The sequence below is a fragment of the Onthophagus taurus genome, chromosome 1, assembly GCF_036711975.1.
Source record: "Onthophagus taurus isolate NC chromosome 1, IU_Otau_3.0, whole genome shotgun sequence".
Lineage (NCBI taxonomy): Eukaryota > Metazoa > Arthropoda > Insecta > Coleoptera > Scarabaeidae > Onthophagus > Onthophagus taurus.
In genome coordinates, this window is record NC_091966.1 from 21,804,523 (window position 1) to 21,827,419 (window position 22,897).

The window sequence follows — 22,897 nt, forward strand, 5'->3', positions numbered from 1 at the left end:
CATGTTTGAACTTTCTAACACTTTTGGTTCCGATAATTCTGCTGACCATATTTGTGTTATTCAGGCGCCAAATGACATGTTGAACCATGTTGGAGATAAAAAACAAAATGTGGCCAAAACGTGATATTATGACGTTATACGCCGTTCTGAGCCATGTTTGAACTTTCTATCACTTTTGGTTCCGATAATTCCGCTGACCATATTTGTGATATTCAGGCGCCAAATAACATGTTGGAGCAAGTCGGAGATAAAAAACAAAATGTGCCCAAAACGTGATATTATGACGTTATACGCCGTTCTGAGCCATGTTTGAACTTTCTATCACTTTTGGTTCCGATATTTCTGCTGACCATATTTGTGATATTTAGGAGCCTAATGACATGTTGAACCATGTTGGAGATAAAAAACAAAATGTGGCCAAAACGTGATATTATGACGTTATACGCCGTTCTGAGCCATGTTTGAACTTTCTAACACTTTTGGTTCCGATAATTCTGCTGACCATATTTGTGTTATTCAGGCGCCAAATGACATGTTGAACCATGTTGGAGATAAAAAACAAAATGTGCCCAAAACGTGATATTATGACGTTATACGCCGTTCTGAGCCATGTTTGAACTTTCTATCACTTTTGGTTCCGATATTTCTGCTGACCATATTTGTGATATTTAGGAGCCTAATGACATGTTGAACCATGTTGGAGATAAAAAACAAAATGTGCCCAAAACGTGATATTATGACGTTATACGCCGTTCTGAGCCATGTTTGAACTTTCTATCACTTTTGGTTCCGATATTTCTGCTGACCATATTTGTGATATTTAGGAGCCTAATGACATGTTGAACCATGTTGGAGATAAAAAACAAAATGTGCCCAAAACGTGATATTATGACGTTATACGCCGTTCTGAGCCATGTTTGAACTTTCTAACACTTTTGGTTCCGATAATTCTGCTGACCATATTTGTGTTATTCAGGCGCCAAATGACATGTTGAACCATGTTGGAGATAAAAAACAAAATGTGCCCAAAACGTAATATTATGACGTTATACGCCGTTCTGAGCCATGTTTGAACTTTCTATCACTTTTGGTTCCGATAATTCCGCTGACCATATTTGTGATATTCAGGCGCCAAATAACATGTTGGAGCAAGTCGGAGATAAAAAACAAAATGTGCCCAAAACGTGATATTATGACGTTATACGCCGTTCTGAGCCATGTTTGAACTTTCTATCACTTTTGGTTCCGATATTTCTGCTGACCATATTTGTGATATTTAGGAGCCTAATGACATGTTGAACCATGTTGGAGATAAAAAACAAAATGTGCCCAAAACGTGATATTATGACGTTATACGCCGTTCTGAGCCATGTTTGAACTTTCTAACACTTTTGGTTCCGATAATTCTGCTGACCATATTTGTGATATTTAGGAGCCAAATGACATGTTGAACCATGTTGGAGATAAAAAACAAAATGTGCCCAAAACGTGATATTATGACGTTATACGCCGTTCTGAGCCTTGTTTGAACTTTCTATCACTTTTGGTTCCGATAATTCTGCTGACCATATTTGTGATATTTAGGAGCCAAATGACATGTTGAACCATGTTGGAGATAAAAAACAAAATGTGCCCAAAACGTGATATTATGACGTTATACGCCGTTCTGAGCCATGTTTGAACTTTCTATCACTTTTGGTTCCGATATTTCTGCTGACCATATTTGTGATATTTAGGAGCCTAATGACATGTTGAACCATGTTGGAGATAAAAAACAAAATGTGCCCAAAACGTGATATTATGACGTTATACGCCGTTCTGAGCCATGTTTGAACTTTCTATCACTTTTGGTTCCGATAATTCTGCTGACCATATTTGTGTTATTCAGGCGCCAAATGACATGATGAACCATGTTGGAGATAAAAAACAAAATATGCCCAAAACGTTATATTATGACGTTATACGCCGTTCTGAGCCATGTTTGAACTTTCTATCACTTTTGGTTCCGATAATTCTGCTGACCATATTTGTGATATTTAGGAGCCAAATGACATGTTGAACCATGTTGGAGATAAAAAACAAAATGTGCCCAAAACGTGATATTATGACGTTATACGCCGTTCTGAGCCATGTTTGAACTTTCTATCACTTTTGGTTCCGATAATTCTGCTGACCATATTTGTGATATTTAGGAGCCAAATGACATGTTGAACCATGTTGGAGATAAAAAACAAAATGTGCCCAAAACGTGATATTATGACGTTATACGCCGTTCTGAGCCATGTTTGAACTTTCTAACACTTTTGGTTCCGATAATTCTGCTGACCATATTTGTGTTATTCAGGCGCCAAATGACATGTTGAACCATGTTGGAGATAAAAAACAAAATGTGCCCAAAACGTAATATTATGACGTTATACGCCGTTCTGAGCCATGTTTGAACTTTCTATCACTTTTGGTTCCGATAATTCCGCTGACCATATTTGTGATATTCAGGCGCCAAATAACATGTTGGAGCAAGTCGGAGATAAAAAACAAAATGTGCCCAAAACGTGATATTATGACGTTATACGCCGTTCTGAGCCATGTTTGAACTTTCTATCACTTTTGGTTCCGATATTTCTGCTGACCATATTTGTGATATTTAGGAGCCTAATGACATGTTGAACCATGTTGGAGATAAAAAACAAAATGTGCCCAAAACGTGATATTATGACGTTATACGCCGTTCTGAGCCATGTTTGAACTTTCTAACACTTTTGGTTCCGATAATTCTGCTGACCATATTTGTGTTATTCAGGCGCTAAATGACATGTTGAACCATGTTGGAGAAAAAAAACAAAATGTGCCCAAAACGTGATATTATGACGTTATACGCCGTTCTGAGCCATGTTTGAACTTTCTATCACTTTTGGTTCCGATAATTCTGCTGACCATATTTGTGATATTTAGGAGCCAAATGACATGTTGAACCATGTTGGAGATAAAAAACAAAATGTGCCCAAAACGTGATATTATGACGTTATACGCCGTTCTGAGCCTTGTTTGAACTTTCTATCACTTTTGGTTCCGATAATTCTGCTGACCATATTTGTGATATTTAGGAGCCAAATGACATGTTGAACCATGTTGGAGATAAAAAACAAAATGTGCCCAAAACGTGATATTATGACGTTATACGCCGTTCTGAGCCATGTTTGAACTTTCTATCACTTTTTGTTCCGATAATTCTGCTGACCATATTTGTGATATTCAGGCGCCAAATAACATGTTGGAGCAAGTCGGAGATAAAAAACAAAATGTGCCCAAAACGTGATATTATGACGTTATACGCCGTTCTGATCCATGTTTGAACTTTCTATCACTTTTGGTTCCGATAATTCTGCTGACCATATTTGTGTTATTCAGGCGCCAAATGACATGTTGAACCATGTTGGAGATAAAAAACAAAATGTGCCCAAAACATGATATTATGACGTTATACGCCGTTCTGGGCCATGTTTGAACTTTCTATCACTTTTGGTTACGATAATTCTGCTGACCATATTTGTGATATTCAGGCGCCAAATAACATGTTGGAGCAAGTCGGAGATAAAAAACAAAATGTGCCCAAAACGTGATATTATGACGTTATACGCCGTTCTGAGTCATGTTTGAACTTTCTATCACTTTTGGTTCCGATAATTCTGTTGACCCTATTTGTGATATTCAGGCGCCAAATAACATGTTGGAGCAAGTCGGAGATAAAAAACAAAATGTGCCCAAAACGTGATATTATGACGTTATACGCCGTTCTGAGCCATGTTTGAACTTTCTATCACTTTTGGTTCCGATAATTCTGCTGACCATATTTGTGTTATTCAGGCGCCAAATGACATGATGAACCATGTTGGAGATAAAAAACAAAATATGCCCAAAACGTTATATTATGACGTTAGACGCCGTTCTGAGCCATGTTTGAACTTTCTATCACTTTTGGTTCCGATAATTCTGCTGACCATATTTGTGATATTCAGGTACCAAATAACATGTTGGAGCAAGTCGGAGATAAAAAACAAAATGTGCCCAAAACGTGATATTATGACGTTATACGCCGTTCTGAGCCATGTTTGAACTTTCTATCACTTTTGGTTCCGATAATTCTGCTGACCATATTTGTGATATTTAGGAGCCAAATGACATGTTGAACCATGTTGGAGATAAAAAACAAAATGTGCCCAAAACGTGATATTATGACGTTATACGCCGTTCTGAGCCATGTTTGAACTTTCTATCACTTTTGGTTCCGATAATTCTGCTGACCATATTTGTGATATTCAGGCGCCAAATAACATGTTGGAGCAAGTCGGAGATAAAAAACAAAATGTGCCCGAAACGTGATATTATGACGTTATACGCCGTTCTGAGCCATGTTTGAACTTTCTATCACTTTTGGTTCCGATATTTCTGCTGACCATATTTGTGATATTTAGGAGCCTAATGACATGTTGAACCATGTTGGAGATAAAAAACAAAATGTGCCCAAAACGTGATATTATGACGTTATACGCCGTTCTGAGCCATGTTTGAACTTTCTAACACTTATGGTTCCGATAATTCTGCTGACCATATTTGTGTTATTCAGGCGCCAAATGGCATGTTGAACCATGTTGGAGATAAAAAACAAAATGTGCCCAAAACGTGATATTATGACGTTATACGCCGTTCTGAGCCATGTTTGAACTTTCTATCACTTTTGGTTCCGATAATTCTGCTGACCATATTTGTGATATTCAGGCGCCAAATAACATGTTGGAGCAAGTCGGAGATAAAAAACAAAATGTGCCCAAAACGTGATATTATGACGTTATACGCCGTTCTGAGCCATGTTTGAACTTTCTATCACTTTTGGTTCCGATAATTCTGCTGACCATATTTGTGATATTTAGGAGCCAAATGACATGTTGAACCATGTTGGAGATAAAAAACAAAATGTGCCCAAAACGTGATATTATGACGTTATACGCCGTTCTGAGCCTTGTTTGAACTTTCTATCACTTTTGGTTCCGATAATTCTGCTGACCATATTTGTGATATTTAGGAGCCAAATGACATGTTGAACCATGTTGGAGATAAAAAACAAAATGTGCCCAAAACGTGATATTATGACGTTATACGCCGTTCTGAGCCATGTTTGAACTTTCTATCACTTTTGGTTCCGATAATTCTGCTGACCATATTTGTGATATTCAGGCGCCAAATAACATGTTGGAGCAAGTCGGAGATAAAAAACAAAATGTGCCCAAAACGTGATATTATGACGTTATACGCCGTTCTGAGCCATGTTTGAACTTTCTATCACTTTTGGTTCCGATATTTCTGCTGACCATATTTGTGATATTTAGGAGCCTAATGACATGTTGAACCATGTTGGAGATAAAAAACAAATTGTGCCCAAAACGTGATATTATGACGTTATACGCCGTTCTGAGCCATGTTTGAACTTTCTAACACTTATGGTTCCGATAATTCTGCTGACCATATTTGTGTTATTCAGGCGCCAAATGACATGTTGAACTATGTTGGAGATAAAAAACAAAATGTGCCCAAAACGTGATATTATGACGTTATACGCCGTTCTGAGCCATGTTTGAACTTTCTATCACTTTTGGTTCCGATAATTCTGCTGACCATATTTGTGATATTCAGGCGCCAAATAACATGTTGGAGCAAGTCGGAGATAAAAAACAAAATGTGCCCAAAACGTGATATTATGACGTTATACGCCGTTCTGAGCCATGTTTGAACTTTCTATCACTTTTGGTTCCGATAATTCCGCTGACCATATTTGTGATATTCAGGCGCCAAATAACATGTTGGAGCAAGTCGGAGATAAAAAACAAAATGTGCCCAAAACGTGATATTATGACGTTATACGCCGTTCTGAGCCATGTTTGAACTTTCTATCACTTTTGGTTCCGATATTTCTGCTGACCATATTTGTGATATTTAGGAGCCTAATGACATGTTGAACCATGTTGGAGATAAAAAACAAAATGTGCCCAAAACGTGATATTATGACGTTATACGCCGTTCTGAGCCATGTTTGAACTTTCTAACACTTTTGGTTCCGATAATTCTGCTGACCATATTTGTGTTATTCAGGCGCTAAATGACATGTTGAACCATGTTGGAGAAAAAAAACAAAATGTGCCCAAAACGTGATATTATGACGTTATACGCCGTTCTGAGCCATGTTTGAACTTTCTATCACTTTTGGTTCCGATAATTCTGCTGACCATATTTGTGATATTTAGGAGCCAAATGACATGTTGAACCATGTTGGAGATAAAAAACAAAATGTGCCCAAAACGTGATATTATGACGTTATACGCCGTTCTGAGCCTTGTTTGAACTTTCTATCACTTTTGGTTCCGATAATTCTGCTGACCATATTTGTGATATTTAGGAGCCAAATGACATGTTGAACCATGTTGGAGATAAAAAACAAAATGTGCCCAAAACGTGATATTATGACGTTATACGCCGTTCTGAGCCATGTTTGAACTTTCTAACACTTATGGTTCCGATAATTCTGCTGACCATATTTGTGTTATTCAGGCGCCAAATGACATGTTGAACTATGTTGGAGATAAAAAACAAAATGTGCCCAAAACGTGATATTATGACGTTATACGCCGTTCTGAGCCATGTTTGAACTTTCTATCACTTTTGGTTCCGATAATTCTGCTGACCATATTTGTGATATTCAGGCGCCAAATAACATGTTGGAGCAAGTCGGAGATAAAAAACAAAATGTGCCCAAAACGTGATATTATGACGTTATACGCCGTTCTGAGCCATGTTTGAACTTTCTATCACTTTTGGTTCCGATAATTCTGTTGACCATATTTGTGATATTCAGGCGCCAAATAACATGTTGGAGCAAGTCGGAGATAAAAAACAAAATGTGCCCAAAACGTGATATTATGACGTTATACGCCGTTCTGAGCCATGTTTGAACTTTCTATCACTTTTGGTTCCGATATTTCTGCTGACCATATTTGTGATATTTAGGAGCCTAATGACATGTTGAACCATGTTGGAGATAAAAAACAAAATGTGCCCAAAACGTGATATTATGACGTTATACGCCGTTCTGAGCCATGTTTGAACTTTCTAACACTTTTGGTTCCGATAATTCTGCTGACCATATTTGTGTTATTCAGGCGCTAAATGACATGTTGAACCATGTTGGAGAAAAAAAACAAAATGTGCCCAAAACGTGATATTATGACGTTATACGCCGTTCTGAGCCATGTTTGAACTTTCTATCACTTTTGGTTCCGATAATTCTGCTGACCATATTTGTGATATTTAGGAGCCAAATGACATGTTGAACCATGTTGGAGATAAAAAACAAAATGTGCCCAAAACGTGATATTATGACGTTATACGCCGTTCTGAGCCTTGTTTGAACTTTCTATCACTTTTGGTTCCGATAATTCTGCTGACCATATTTGTGATATTTAGGAGCCAAATGACATGTTGAACCATGTTGGAGATAAAAAACAAAATGTGCCCAAAACGTGATATTATGACGTTATACGCCGTTCTGAGCCATGTTTGAACTTTCTAACACTTATGGTTCCGATAATTCTGCTGACCATATTTGTGTTATTCAGGCGCCAAATGACATGTTGAACTATGTTGGAGATAAAAAACAAAATGTGCCCAAAACGTGATATTATGACGTTATACGCCGTTCTGAGCCATGTTTGAACTTTCTATCACTTTTGGTTCCGATAATTCTGCTGACCATATTTGTGATATTCAGGCGCCAAATAACATGTTGGAGCAAGTCGGAGATAAAAAACAAAATGTGCCCAAAACGTGATATTATGACGTTATACGCCGTTCTGAGCCATGTTTGAACTTTCTATCACTTTTGGTTCCGATAATTCTGTTGACCATATTTGTGATATTCAGGCGCCAAATAACATGTTGGAGCAAGTCGGAGATAAAAAACAAAATGTGCCCAAAACGTGATATTATGACGTTATACGCCGTTCTGAGCCATGTTTGAACTTTCTATCACTTTTGGTTCCGATAATTCTGCTGACCATATTTGTGTTATTCAGGCGCCAAATGACATGTTGAACCATGTTGGAGATAAAAAACAAAATGTGCCCAAAACGTGATATTATGACGTTATACGCCGTTCTGAGCCATGTTTGAACTTTCTATCACTTTTGGTTCCGATAATTCTGCTGACCATATTTGTGATATTTAGGAGCCAAATGACATGTTGAACCATGTTGGAGATAAAAAACAAAATGTGCCCAAAACGTGATATTATGACGTTATACGCCGTTCTGAGCCATGTTTGAACTTTCTATCACTTTTGGTTCCGATATTTCTGCTGACCATATTTGTGATATTTAGGAGCCTAATGACATGTTGAACCATGTTGGAGATAAAAAACAAAATGTGCCCAAAACGTGATATTATGACGTTATACGCCGTTCTGAGCCATGTTTGAACTTTCTATCACTTTTGGTTCCGATAATTCTGCTGACCATATTTGTGTTATTCAGGCGCCAAATGACATGTTGAACCATGTTGGAGATAAAAAACAAAATGTGCCCAAAACGTGATATTATGACGTTATACGCCGTTCTGAGCCATGTTTGAACTTTCTATCACTTTTGGTTCCGATAATTCTGCTGACCATATTTGTGTTATTCTGGCGCCAAATGACATGATGAACCATGTTGGAGATAAAAAACAAAATATGCCCAAAACGTTATATTATGACGTTATACGCCGTTCTGAGCCATGTTTGAACTTTCTATCACTTTTGGTTCCGATAATTCTGCTGACCATATTTGTGATATTTAGGAGCCAAATGACATGTTGAACCATGTTGGAGATAAAAAACAAAATGTGCCCAAAACGTGATATTATGACGTTATACGCCGTTCTGAGCCATGTTTGAACTTTCCATCACTTTTGGTTCCGATAATTCTGCTGACCATATTTGTGATATTTAGGAGCCAAATGACATGTTGAACCATGTTGGAGATAAAAAACAAAATGTGCCCAAAACGTGATATTATGACGTTATACGCCGTTCTGAGCCATGTTTGAACTTTCTATCACTTTTGGTTCCTATAATTCTGTTGACCATATTTGTGATATTCAGAGGCCAAATGTCATCTTGGAGCATGTTGGAGATACAAAACAAAATGTGCCCAAAACGTGATATTATCACGTTATACGCCGTTCTGGGCCATGTTTGAACTTTCTATCACTTTTGGTTCCGATAATTCTGTGGACCATATTTGTGATATTCAGGGGCCAAACGTCATCTTGGAGCATGTTGGAGATAACAAAACAAAATGTGCCCAAAACGTGATATTATGACGTTATACGCCGTTCTGAGCCATGTTTGAACTTTCTATCACTTTTGGTTCCGATAATTCTGTTGACCATATTTGTGATATTCAGGCGCCAATTGTCATCTTGGAGCATGTTGGAGATAAAAAACAATATGTGCCCAAAACGTGATATCATGACGTTATACGCCGTTCTGAGCCATGTTTGCACTTTCTATCACTTTTGGTTCCGATAATTCTGTCGACCATATATGTGATGTTCAGGCGCTAAATGTAACATTGGAGCATGTTAGAGATAAAAAACAAAATGTGCCCAAAACGTGATATTATGACGTTATACGCCGTTCTGAGCCATGTTTGAACTTTTTATCACTTTTGGTTCCGATAATTCTGTCGACCATATATGTGATGTTCAGGCGCCAAATGTCATCTTGGAGCATGTTGGAGATAAAAAACAAAATGTGCCCAAAACGTGATATTATGACGTTATACGCCGTTCTGAGCCATGTTTGAACTTTCTATCACTTTTGCTTCCGATAATTCTGTTGACCATATTTGTGATATTCAGGGGCCAAACGTCATCTTGGAGCATGTTGGAGATAAAAAACAAAATGTGCTCAAAACGTGATATTATGACGTTATACGCCGTTCTGAGCCATGTTTGAACTTTCTATCACTTTTGGTTCCGATAATTCTGTTGACCATATTTGTGATATTCAGGCGCCAAATGACTTCATGAAGCATGTTGGAGATAAAAAACAAAATGTGCCCAAAACGTGATGTTATGACGTTATACGCCGTTCTGAGCCATGTTTGAACTTTCTATCACTTTTGGTTCCGATAATTCTGTCGACCATATATGTGATGTTCAGGCGCCAAATGTCATCTTGGAGCATGTTGGAGATAAAAAACAAAATGTGCCCAAAACGTGATATTATGACGTTATACGCCGTTCTGGGCCATGTTTGAACTTTCTATCACTTTTGGTTCCGATAATTCTGTTGACCATATTTGTGATATTCAGGGGCCAAATGTCATCTTGGAGTATGTTGGAGATAAAAAACAAAATGTGCCCAAAACGTGATATTATGACGTTTTACGCCGCTCTGAGCCATGTTTGAACTTTCTATCACTTTTGGTTCCGATAATTCTGTTGACCATATTTGTGATATTCAGGGGCCAAACGTCATCTTGGAGCATGTTGGAGATAAAAAACAAAATGTGCTCAAAACGTAATATTATGACGTTATACGCCGTTCTGAGCCATGTTTGAACTTTCTATCACTTTTGGTTCCGATAATTCTGTTGACCATATTTGTGATATTCAGGCGCCAAATGACTTCTTGGAGCATGTCGGAGATAAAAAACAAAATGTGCCCAAAACGTGATATTATGACGTTATACGCCGTTCTGAGCCATGTTTGAACTTTCTATCACTTTTGGTTCCGATAATTCTGTTGACCATATTTGTGATATTCAGGGGCCAAACGTCATCTTGGAGCATGTTGGAGATAAAAAACAAAATGTGCCCAAAACGTGATATTATGACGTTATACACCGTTCTGGGCCATGTTTGAACTTTCTATCACTTTTGGTTCCGATAATTCTGTGGACCATATTTGTGATATTCAGGGGCCAAACGTCATGTTGGAGCATGTTGGAGATAAAAAACAAAATGTGCCCAAAACGTGATATTATGACGTTATACGGCGTTCTGAGCCATGTTTGAACTTTCTATCACTTTTGGTTCCGATAATTCTGTTGACCATATTTGTGATATTCAGGGGCCAAAGGTCATCTTGGAGTATGTTGGAGATAAAAAACAAAATGTGCCCAAAACGTGATATTATGACGTTTTACGCCGCTCTGAGCCATGTTTGAACTTTCTATCACTTTTGGTTCCGATAATTCTGTTGACCATATTTGTGATATTCAGGGGACAAACGTCATCTTGGAGCATGTTGGAGATAAAAAACAAAATGTGCTCAAAACGTAATATTATGCCGTTATACGCCGTTCTGAGCCATGTTTGAACTTTCTATCACTTTTGGTTCCGATAATTCTGTTGACCATATTTGTGATATTCAGGCGCCAAATGACTTCTTGGAGCATGTTGGAGATAAAAAACAAAATGTGCCCAAAACGTGATATTATGGCGTTATACGGCGTTCTGAGCCATGTTTGAACTTTCTATCACTTTTGGTTCCGATAATTCTGTCGACCATATATGTGATGTTCAGGGGCCAAATGTCATCTTGGAGCATGTTGGAGATAAAAAACAAAATGTGCCCAAAACGTGATATTATGACGCTATACGCCGTTCTGAGCCATGTTTGAACTTTCTATCACTTTTGGTTCCGATAATTCTGTTGACCATATTTGTGATATCCAGGCGCCAAATGTCGTCTTGGAGCATGTTAGAGATAAAAACCAAATGTGCCCAAAACGTGATATTATGGCGTTATACGGCGTTCTGAGCAATGTTTGAACTTTCTATCACTTTTGGTTCCGATAATTCTGTCGACCATATATGTGATGTTCAGGGGCCAAATGTCATCTTGGAGCATGTTGGAGATAAAAAACAAAATGTGCCCAAAACGTGATATTATGACGCTATACGCCGTTCTGAGCCATGTTTGAACTTTCTATCACTTTTGGTTCCGATAATTCTGTTGACCATATTTGTGATATTCAGGCGCCAAATGACTTCATGAAGCATGTTGGAGATAAAAAACAAAATGTGCCCAAAACGTGATATTATGGCGTTATACGGCGTTCTGAGCCATGTTTGAACTTTCTATCACTTTTGGTTCCGATAATTCTGTCGACCATATATGTGATGTTCAGGGGCCAAATGTCATCTTGGAGCATGTTGGAGATAAAAAACAAAATGTGCCCAAAACGTGATATTATGACGCTATACGCCGTTCTGAGCCATGTTTGAACTTTCTATCACTTTTGGTTCCGATAATTCTGTTGACCATATTTGTGATATCCAGGCGCCAAATGTCGTCTTGGAGCATGTTAGAGATAAAAACCAAATGTGCCCAAAACGTGATATTATGGCGTTATACGGCGTTCTGAGCAATGTTTGAACTTTCTATCACTTTTGGTTCCGATAATTCTGTTGACCATATATGTGATATTTAGGCGTCAAATGTCATCTTGGAGCATGTTGGAGATAAAAAACAAAATGTGCCCAAAATGTGATATTATGTCGTTATACGCCGTTCTGAGCCATGTTTGAACTTTCTATCACTTTTGGTTCCGATAATTCTGTTGACCATATTTGTGATATTCAGGCGCCAAATGACATCTTGGAGCATGTTGGAGAAAAAAAACAAAATGTGCCCAAAACGTGATATTGTGACGTTATACGCCGTTCTGAGCCATGTTTGAACTTTCTATCACTTTTGGTTCCGATAATTCTGTCGACCATATATGTGATATTCAGGGGCCCAATGTCATCTTGGAGCATGTTGGAGATAAAAAATAAAATGTGCCCAAAACGTGATATTGTGACGTTATACGCCGTTCTGAGCCATGTTTGAACTTTCTATCACTTTTGGTTCCGATAATTCTGTCGACCATATATGTGATGTTCATGCGCCAAATGTAACATTGGAGCATATTAGAGATAAAAAACAAAATGTGCCCAAAACGTGATATTATGGCGTTATACGCCGTTCTGAGCCATGTTTGAACTTTCTATCACTTTTGGTTCCGATAATTCTGTCGACCATATATGTGATATTCAGGGGCCAAATGTCATCTTGGAGCATGTGGAGATAAAAAACAAAATGTGCCCAAAACGTGATATTATGACGTTATACGCCGTTCTGACCCATGTTTGAACTTTCTATCACTTTTGGTTCCGATAATTCTGTGGACCATATTTGTGATATTCAGGGGCCAAACGTCATCTTGGAGCATGTTGGAGATAAAAAACAAAATGTTCCCAAAACGTAATATTATGACGTTATACGCTGTTCTGAGCCATGTTTGAACTTTCTATCACTTTTGGTTCCGATAATTCTGTTGACCATATTTGTGATATTCAGGGGCCAAACGTCATCTTGGAGCATGTTGGAGATAAAAAACAAAATGTGCCCAAAACGTGATATTATGACGTTATACGCCGTTCTGAGCCATGTTTGAACTTTCTATCACTTTTGGTTCCGATAATTCTGTTGACCATTTTTGTGATATTCAGGCGCCAAATGACATCTTGGATCATGTTGGAGATAAAAAACAAAATGTGCCCAAAACGTGATATTATGACGTTATACGCCGTTCTGAGCCATGTTTGAACTTTCTATCACTTTTGGTTCCGATAATTCTGTCGACCATATATGTGATATTCAGGGGCCAAATGTCATCTGGGAGCATGTTGGAGATAAAAAACAAAATGTGCCCAAAACGTGATATTATGGCGTTATACGCCGTTCTGAGCCATGTTTGAACTTTCTATCACTTTTGGTTCCGATAATGCTGTTGACCATATTTGTGATATTCAGGCGCCAAATGTCATCTTGGAGCATGTTGGAGATAAAAAACAAAATGTGCCCAAAACGTAATATTATGACGTTATACGCCGTTCTGAGCCATGTTTGAACTTTCTATCACTTTTGGTTCCAATAATTCTGTTGACCATATTTGTGATATTCAGGGGCCAAACGTCATCTTGGAGCATGTTGGAGATAAAAAACAAAATGTGCCCAAAACGTGATATTATGGCGTTATACGCCGTTCTGAGCCATGTTTGAACTTTCTATCACTTTTGGTTCCGATAATGCTGTTGACCATATTTGTGATATTCAGGCGCCAAATGTCATCTTGGAGCATGTTGGAGATAAAAAACAAAATGTGCCCAAAACGTAATATTATGACGTTATACGCCGTTCTGAGCCATGTTTGAACTTTCTATCACTTTTGGTTCCAATAATTCTGTTGACCATATTTGTGATATTCAGGGGCCAAACGTCATCTTGGAGCATGTTGGAGATAAAAAACAAAATGTGCCCAAAACGTGATATTATGACGTTATACGCCGTTCTGAGCCATGTTTGAACTTTCTATCACTTTTGGTTCCGATAATTCTGTTGACCATATTTGCGATATTCAGGCGCCCAATGTCATCTTGGAGCATGTTGGAGATAAAAAATAATATGTGCCCAAAACGTGATATTGTGACGTTATACGCCGTTCTGAGCCATGTTTGAACTTTCTATCACTTTTGGTTCCGATAATTCTGTCGACCATATATGTGATGTTCATGCGCCAAATGTAACATTGGAGCATATTAGAGATAAAAAACAAAATGTGCCCAAAACGTGATATTATGGCGTTATACGCCGTTCTGAGCCATGTTTGAAATTTCTATCACTTTTGGTTCCGATAATTCTGTCGACCATATATGTGATATTCAGGGGCCAAATGTCATCTTGGAGCATGTGGAGATAAAAAACAAAATGTGCCCAAAACGTGATATTATGACGTTATACGCCGTTCTGACCCATGTTTGAACTTTCTATCACTTTTGGTTCCGATAATTCTGTGGACCATATTTGTGATATTCAGGGGCCAAACGTCATCTTGGAGCATGTTGGAGATAAAAAACAAAATGTGCCCAAAACGTAATATTATGACGTTATACGCTGTTCTGAGCCATGTTTGAACTTTCTATCACTTTTGGTTCCGATAATTCTGTTGACCATATTTGTGATATTCAGGGGCCAAACGTCATCTTGGAGCATGTTGGAGATAAAAAACAAAATGTGCCCAAAACGTGATATTATGACGTTATACGCCGTTCTGAGCCATGTTTGAACTTTCTATCACTTTTGGTTCCGATAATTCTGTTGACCATATTTGTGATATCCAGGCGCCATATGTCATCTTGGAGCATGTTGGAGATAAAAAACAAAATGTGCCCAAAACGTAATATTATGACGTTATACGCCGTTCTGAGCCATGTTTGAACTTTCTATCACTTTTGGTTCCGATAATTCTGTTGACCATATTTGTGATATTCAGGCGCCAAATGACAACTTGGAGCATGTTGGAGAAAAAAAACAAAATGTGCCCAAAACGTGATATTATGACGTTATACGCCGTTCTGAGCCATGTTTGAACTTTCTATCACTTTTGGTTCCGATAATTCTGTTGACCATATTTGTGATATTCAGGCGCCAAATGACATCTTGGAGCATGTTGGAGAAAAAAAATAAAATGTGCCCAAAACGTGATATTATGACGTTATACGCCGTTCTGAGCCATGTTTGAACTTTCTATCACTTTTGGTTCCGATAATTCTGTTGACCATATTTGTGATATTCAGGCGCCAAATGACATCTTGGATCATGTTGGAGATAAAAAACAAAATGTGCCCAAAACGTGATATTATGACGTTATACGCCGTTCTGAGCCATGTTTGAACTTTCTATCACTTTTGGTTCCGATAATTCTGTCGACCATATATGTGATATTCAGGGGCCAAATGTCATCTGGGAGCATGTTGGAGATAAAAAACAAAATGTGCCCAAAACGTGATATTATGGCGTTATACGCCGTTCTGAGCCATGTTTGAACTTTCTATCACTTTTGGTTCCGATAATGCTGTTGACCATATTTGTGATATTCAGGCGCCAAATGTCATCTTGGAGCATGTTGGAGATAAAAAACAAAATGTGCCCAAAACGTAATATTATGACGTTATACGCCGTTCTGAGCCATGTTTGAACTTTCTATCACTTTTGGTTCCAATAATTCTGTTGACCATATTTGTGATATTCAGGGGCCAAACGTCATCTTGGAGCATGTTGGAGATAAAAAACAAAATGTGCCCAAAACGTGATATTATGACGTTATACGCCGTTCTGAACCATGTTTGAACTTTCTATCACTTTTGGTTCCGATAATTCTGTCGACCATATATGTGATGTTCAGGCGCCAAATGACATGTTGGAGCATGTTGGAGATAAAAAACAAAATGTGCCCAAAACGTGATATTATGACGTTATACGCCGTTCTGAGCCATGTTTGAACTTTCTATCACTTTTGGTTCCGATAATTCTGTTGACCATATTTGTGATATCCAGGCGCCAAATGTCATCTTGGAGCATGTTGGAGATAAAAAACAAAATGTGCCCAAAACGTAATATTATGACGTTATACGCCGTTCTGAGCCATGTTTGAACTTTCTATCACTTTTGGTTCCGATAATTCTGTTGACCATATTTGTGATATTCAGGCGCCAAATGACAACTTGGAGCATGTTGGAGAAAAAAAACAAAATGTGCACAAAACGTGATATTATGACGTTATACGCCGTTCTGAGCCATGTTTGAACTTTCTATCACTTTTGGTTCCGATAATTCTGTTGACCATATTTGTGATATTCAGGCGCCAAATGACATCTTGGAGCATGTTGGAGAAAAAAAATAAAATGTGCCCAAAACGTGATATTATGACGTTATACGCCGTTCTGAGCCATGTTTGAACTTTCTATCACTTTTGGTTCCGATAATTCTGTCGACCATATATGTGATGTTCAGGCGCCAAATGACATGTTGGAGCATGTTGGAGATAAAAAACAAGATGTGCCCAAAACGTGATATTATGACGTTATACGCCGTTCTGAGCCATGTTTGAACTTTCTATCACTTTTGGTTCCGATAATTCTGTTGACCATATTTGTGATATCCAGGCGCCAAATGTCATCTTGGAGCATGTTGGAGATAAAAAACAAAATGTGCCCAAAACGTAATATTATGACGTTATACGCCGTTCTGAGCCATGTTTGAACTTTCTATCACTTTTGGTTCCGATAATGCTGTTGACCATATTTGTGATATTCAGGCGCCAAATGACATGTTGGAGCATGTTGGAGATAAAAACAAAATGTGCCCAAAACGTGATATTATGACGTTATACGCCGTTCTGAGCCATGTTTGAACTTTCTATCACTTTTGGTTCCGATAATTCTGTTGACCATATTTGTGATATTCAGGCGCCAAATGACATCTTGGAGCATGTTGGAGAAAAAAAATAAAATGTGCCCAAAACGTGATATTATGACGTTATACGCCGTTCTGAGCCATGTTTGAACTTTCTATCACTTTTGGTTCCGATAATTCTGTCGACCATATATGTGATGTTCAGGCGCCAAATGACATGTTGGAGCATGTTGGAGATAAAAAACAAAATGTGCCCAAAACGTGATATTATGACGTTATACGCCGTTCTGAGCCATGTTTGAACTTTCTATCACTTTTGGTTCCGATAATTCTGTTGACCATATTTGTGATATCCAGGCGCCAAATGTCATCTTGGAGCATGTTGGAGATAAAAAACAAAATGTGCCCAAAACGTAATATTATGACGTTATACGCCGTTCTGAGCCATGTTTGAACTTTCTATCACTTTTGGTTCCGATAATTCTGTTGACCATATTTGTGATATTCAGGCGCCAAATGACAACTTGGAGCATGTTGGAGAAAAAAAACAAAATGTGCCCAAAACGTGATATTATGACGTTATACGCCGTTCTGAGCCATGTTTGAACTTTCTATCACTTTTGGTTCCGATAATTCTGTTGACCATATTTGTGATATTCAGGCGCCAAATGACATCTTGGAGCATGTTGGAGAAAAAAAATAAAATGTGCCCAAAACGTGATATTATGACGTTATACGCCGTTCTGAGCCATGTTTGAACTTTCTATCACTTTTGGTTCCGATAATTCTGTTGACCATATATGTGATGTTCAGGCGCCAAATGTAACATTGGAGCATGTTAGAGATAAAAAACAAAATGTGCCCAAAACGTGATATTATGGCGTTATACGGCGTTCTGAGCCATGTTTGAACTTTCTATCACTTTTGGTTCCGATAATTCTGTCGACCATATATGTGATGTTCCGGCGCCAAATGTCATCTTGGAGCATGTTGGAGATAAAAAACAAAATGTGCCCAAAACGTGATATTATGGCGTTATACGCCGTTCTGGGCCATGTTTGAACTTTCTATCACTTTTGGTTCCGATAATTCTGTTGACCATATTTGTGATGTTCAGGCGCCAAATGTAACATTGGAGCATGTTAGAGATAAAAAACAAAATGTGCCCAAAACGTGATATTATGGCGTTATACGGCGTTCTGAGCCATGTTTGAACTCTCTATCACTTTTGGTTCCGATAATTCTGTCGACCATATATGTGATGTTCAGGCGCCAAATGTCATCTTGGAGCATGTTGGAGATAAAAAACAAAATGTGCCCAAAACGTGATATTATGGCGTGATACGCCGTTCTGGGCCATGTTTGAACTTTCTATCACTTTTGGTTCCGATAATTCTGTTGACCATATTTGTGATATTCAGGCGCCAAATGACATGTTGGAGCATGTTGGAGATAAAAAACAAAATGTGCCCAAAACGTGATATTATGACGTTATACGCCGTTCTGAGCCATGTTTGAACTTTCTATCACTTTTGGTTCCCATAATTCTGTTGTCCATATTTGTGATATTCAGGCCCCAAAGGACATGTTGGAGCATGTTGGAGATAAAAAACAAAATGTGCCCAAAACGTGACATTATGACGTTATACGCCGTTCTGAGCCATGTTTGAACTTTCTATCACTTTTGGTTCCGATAATTCTGTCGACCATATATGTGATGTTCAGGTGCCAAATGTAACATTGGAGCATGTTAGAGATAAAAAACAAAATGTGCCGAAAACGTGATATGGCGTTATACGCCGTTCTGAGCCATGTTTGAACTTTCTATCACTTTTGGTTCCGATAATTCTGTTGACCATATTTGTGATATTCAGGGGCCAAATGTCATCTTGGAGCATGTTGGAGATAAAAAATAAAATGTGCTCAAAACGTAATATTATGACGTTATACGCCGTTCTGAGCCATGTTTGAACTTTCTATCACTTTTGGTTCCGATAATTCTGTCGACCATATATCTGATGTTCAGGCGCCAAATGTAACATTGGAGCATGTCAGAGATAAAAAACAAAATGTGCCCAAAACGTTATATTATGGCGTTATACGGCGTTCTGAGCCATGTTTGAACTTTCTATCACTTTTGGTTCCGATAATTCTGTCGACCATATATGTGATGTTCAGGCGCCAAATGTCATCTTGGAGCATGTTGGAGATAAAAAACAAAATGTGCCCAAAACGTGATATTATGGCGTTATACGCCGTTCTGGGCCATGTTTGAACTTTCTATCACTTTTGGTTCCGATAATTCTGTTGACCATATTTGTGATGTTCAGGCGCCAAATGTAACATTGGAGCATGTTAGAGATAAAAAACAAAATGTGCCCAAAACGTGATATTATGGCGTTATACGGCGTTCTGAGCCATGTTTGAACTTTCTATCACTTTTGGTTCCGATAATTCTGTCGACCATATATGTGATGTTCAGGCGCCAAATGTCATCTTGGAGCATGTTGGAGATAAAAAACAAAATGTGCCCAAAACGTGATATTATGGCGTTATACGCCGTTCTGGGCCATGTTTGAACTTTCTATCACTTTTGGTTCCGATAATTCTGTTGACCATATTTGTGATATTCAGGGGCCAAATGTCATCTTGGAGCATGTTGGAGATAAAAAATAAAATGTGCTCAAAACGTAATATTATGACGTTATACGCCGTTCTGAGCCATGTTTGAACTTTCTATCACTTTTGGTTCCGATAATTCTGTCGACCATATATCTGATGTTCAGGCGCCAAATGTAACATTGGAGCATGTTAGAGATAAAAAACAAAATGTGCCCAAAACGTTATATTATGGCGTTATACGGCGTTCTGAGCCATGTTTGAACTTTCTATCACTTTTGGTTCCGATAATTCTGTCGACCATATATGTGATGTTCAGGCGCCAAATGTCATCTTGGAGCATGTTGGAGATAAAAAACAAAATGTGCCCAAAACGTGATATTATGGCGTTATACGCCGTTCTGGGCCATGTTTGAACTTTCTATCACTTTTGGTTCCGATAATTCTGTTGACCATATTTGTGATGTTCAGGCGCCAAATGTAACATTGGAGCATGTTAGAGATAAAAAACAAAATGTGCCCAAAACGTGATATTATGGCGTTATACGGCGTTCTGAGCCATGTTTGAACTTTCTATCACTTTTGGTTCCGATAATTCTGTCGACCATATATGTGATGTTCAGGCGCCAAATGTCATCTTGGAGCATGTTGGAGATAAAAAACAAAATGTGCCCAAAACGTGATATTATGGCGTTATACGCCGTTCTGGGCCATGTTTGAACTTTCTATCACTTTTGGTTCCGATAATTCTGTTGACCATATTTGTGATATTCAGGCGCCAAATGACATGTTGGAGCATGTTGGAGATAAAAAACAAAATGTGCCCAAAACGTGATATTATGACGTTATACGCCGTTCTGAGCCATGTTTGAACTTTCTATCACTTTTGGTTCCCATAATTCTGTTGTCCATATTTGTGATATTCAGGCCCCAAATGACATGTTGGAGCATGTTGGAGATAAAAAACAAAATGTGCCCAAAACGTGATATTATGACGTTATACGCCGTTCTGAGCCATGTTTGAACTTTCTATCACTTTTGGTTCCCATAATTCTGTTGTCCATATTTGTGATATTCAGGCCCCAAATGACATGTTGGAGCATGTTGGAGATAAAAAACAAAATGTGCCGAAAACGTGATATTATGGCGTTATACGCCGTTCTGAGCCATGTTTGAACTTTCTATCACTTTTGGTTCCGATAATTCTGTTGACCATATATGTGATGTTCAGGCGCCAAATGACATGTTGGAGCATGTTGAAGATAAAAAACAAAATGTGCCCAAAACGTGATATTATGACGTTATACGCCGTTCTGAGACATGTTTGAACTTTCTATCACTTTTGGTTCCGATAATTCTCTTGACCATATTTGTGATATTCAGGGGCCAAACGTCATCTTGGAGCATGTTGGAGATAAAAAATAAAATGTGCTCAAAACGTAATATTATGACGTTATACGCCGTTCTGAGAGATGTTTGAACTTTCTATCACTTTTGGTTCCGATAATTCTGTCGACCATATATGTGATGTTCAGGCGCCAAATGTCATCTTGGAGCATGTTGGAGATAAAAAACAAAATGTGCCCAAAACGTGATATTATGGCGTTATACGCCGTTCTGGGCCATGTTTGAACTTTCTATCACTTTTGGTTCCGATAATTCTGTTGACCATATTTGTGATATTCAGGCGCCAAATGACATGTTGGAGCATGTTGGAGATAAAAAACAAAATGTGCCCAAAACGTGATATTATGACGTTATACGCCGTTCTGAGCCATGTTTGAACTTTCTATCACTTTTGGTTCCCATAATTCTGTTGTCCATATTTGTGATATTCAGGCCCCAAATGACATGTTGGAGCATGTTGGAGATAAAAAACAAAATGTGCCCAAAACGTGATATTATGACGTTATACGCCGTTCTGAGCCATGTTTGAACTTTCTATCACTTTTGGTTCCCATAATTCTGTTGTCCATATTTGTGATATTCAGGCCCCAAATGACATGTTGGAGCATGTTGGAGATAAAAAACAAAATGTGCCGAAAACGTGATATTATGGCGTTATACGCCGTTCTGAGCCATGTTTGAACTTTCTATCACTTTTGGTTCCGATAATTCTGTTGACCATATATGTGATGTTCAGGCGCCAAATGACATGTTGGAGCATGTTGAAGATAAAAAACAAAATGTGCCCAAAACGTGATATTATGACGTTATACGCCGTTCTGAGACATGTTTGAACTTTCTATCACTTTTGGTTCCGATAATTCTCTTGACCATATTTGTGATATTCAGGGGCCAAACGTCATCTTGGAGCATGTTGGAGATAAAAAATAAAATGTGCTCAAAACGTAATATTATGACGTTATACGCCGTTCTGAGAGATGTTTGAACTTTCTATCACTTTTGGTTCCGATAATTCTGTTGACCATATATGTGATGTTCAGGCGCCAAATGACATGTTGGAGCATGTTGAAGATAAAAAACAAAATGTGCCCAAAACGTGATATTATGACGTTATACGCCGTTCTGAGCCATGTTTGAACTTTCTATCACTTTTGGTTCCGATAATTCTCTTGACCATATTTGTGATATTCAGGGGCCAAATGTCATCTTGGAGCATGTTAGAGATACAAAACAAAATGTGCCCAAAATGTGATATTATGACGTTATACGCCGTTCTGAGCCATGTTTGAACTTTCTATCACTTTTGGTTCCGATAATTCTGTGGACCATATTTGTGATATTCAGGGGCCAAACGTCATCTTGGAGAATGTTGGAGATAAAAAACAAAATGTGCCCAAAACGTGATATTGTGACGTTATACGCCGTTCTGAGCCATGTTTGAACTTTCTATCACTTTTGGTTCCGATAATTCTGTTGACCATATTTGTGATATTCAGGCGCCAATTGTCATCTTGGAGCATGTTGGAGATAAAAAAC